Source organism: Gossypium hirsutum, chromosome A07 (assembly GCF_007990345.1).
Source record: "Gossypium hirsutum isolate 1008001.06 chromosome A07, Gossypium_hirsutum_v2.1, whole genome shotgun sequence".
Classification (NCBI taxonomy): Eukaryota; Viridiplantae; Streptophyta; class Magnoliopsida; order Malvales; family Malvaceae; genus Gossypium; species Gossypium hirsutum.
This window is the reverse complement of record NC_053430.1, coordinates 37,812,030-37,814,080: the sequence shown is the minus strand read 5'-3', so window position 1 is coordinate 37,814,080 and position 2,051 is coordinate 37,812,030. Positions and strand designations below refer to the sequence as shown.

Here is a 2,051-nt window from a genome sequence, read left to right as displayed (position 1 = left end):
TTACTTATTATTTGCATATGAACTTACTAAGCATTTATGCTTACTCCCTCCTTCAGACTTATTGTAGTTTTGGCCAAGCCAGCTCAGGAGTCGGGATAGGTCGAAGGCTCAGTCACACTATCCGGAAGACTTTTGGTAAAGGCTTGTAAATTTAAGTATGGCATGTATAGCAATATATCTATTTTGTGTAAATGATCTTATGGTATGGTAATGAAATGGTTGAGGAAATGTTTGATAATGATAAATTATGAAAATGGTTAGTTTAGATTATGTTTGATGATAATGAAAATTAATAAGATACTTAGTGTATAAAAACTCATCAAAAGGGATGAAATTTGCCATAAATAGGATACTGCAGCAACAGTGACGCGAGTTTGAAAATTTACTAAAAATCATAGAAATTGAATTTGGTGATGGAATACATATCAAATTGAATATTATTATGTCTAGTTTCACATGAAACAAATGAAACAAGAAAAGGAATTATATGTTAGAAGATATTAGAATTTTAGTGAAACAGGGTAATAGCAGTTTTTGAATCCCCTGTTCCAACTTTAGAAATTCACCATAAATTTTAAAGATATAATTAGGTAGTTTATTTTATATTATCAGAATCATTATTGAGTCTAGTTTTAGGAGAAATAAACCTCATATTCATATGAATTTTTTACAGAGAGAAATGTGGTTCGTAGTAAACAGAGGTCAGACCAGTCAAGTCCTGAAACAGGGGTAACTTTAACTAATAAACTGTACTAAATGGCCCAACCAAAAATTCTAGAAAAACATTTGTAGATAGGTATATGAGTCTAGATTCAGGGAAAATTTACGGATCTTGATTTCGAACTCGAGATATGATTTTTCTTGTGACTGTGATGCAAGTAGCTTAAAAGCTGCGAATGTAGAAATAAATAATCCAAAGTTCTAAATATGTTAAATTAAGCTTAGTAACACCTCATACTCGACTCCGACGACGGTCTCGGGTGTTGGGGCATTACAAGAAACCCGTCAGGACCATTACTCTTTGACGAAGAAATCGATCATACAATTTGCAAAAATCAAAGAGAAATAAGGCGTAGTTTACGCTACACGGAGAATGAGCGAGAAGACGATACTCAAACCCCAACTGACGAGATGGCTGAAAACCCAGGCGATCAGCTGGCTCCTGCAATTGCAGCTAATCAAAATCCTGCTCCACGTACTATGTATGACTATGCTAAACCTTCTTTAACAGGAACTGAGTCTAGTAAGTTAGACCTGCTATTGCTGTGAATAATTTTGAACTAAAACCTAACACAATTCAAATGATATAGCAGTTTGTTCAGTTTGATGGTTTGCAGGATGAGGATCCCAACACGTACTTAGCGAATTTTCTTGAATTTTGTGATACATTCAAAATCAATGGCTGTTCTGATGATGCCATTCATCTTCGGTTATTTCCCTTTTCACTAAGAAACAAAGCTAAACAGTGGTTGAACTCATTACCACGAGGGTCTATCACTACTTGGGAATAAATGACCGAGAAGTTTTTACTAAAATATTTTCCGCCGGCTAAAATGGCTAAATTGCATAATGATATCTCTTCTTTTGTGCAGATGGATTTAGAAACACTTTATGATGCATGGGAGAGATACAAGGACTTACTGAGAAGATGCCTTCACCATGGGTTGCCGCTTTGGCTGCAAGTTCAAATGTTCTACAATGGTGTGAATCCCTCGACAAGACAAATGATTGACGCAGCTACTGGCAGAACCATCAACAATAAAACATCGGAAGATGCCTATGAATTCATAGATGAGATGTCACTGAATAACTATCAGTGGCAAGTTATGAGGACAAAGCCAACGAAAATAGCTGGCGTCTATAACATCGATTTAGTCACCATGCTCTCAAATCTGGTAGAACTTCTCAATAAAAAGATTGATAGTTTTCTTGGTTCTACGCAGGTACATCCAGTAATGAGGTGTGACTCAAGCGGAGGAGGTATGCATATAGAATATCAATCCTTCAATCCCACAACCGAAGAGGAACAAGTCAACTATATGGGTGATAAT

At 35.9% G+C, this 2,051-nt stretch overlaps 1 non-coding gene across 1 annotated transcript; it reads right to left on the bottom strand.

Moving 5' to 3' along the window:
• Positions 1 to 1,560: 1,560 nt before the first annotated feature.
• LOC121204092 (small nucleolar RNA R71) lies at positions 1,561 to 1,666 on the bottom strand. The gene has a single exon (XR_005899020.1). It is a non-coding gene; the product is annotated as a small nucleolar RNA R71 (small nucleolar RNA).
• Between the last annotated feature and the right edge of the window lie 385 nt (positions 1,667 to 2,051).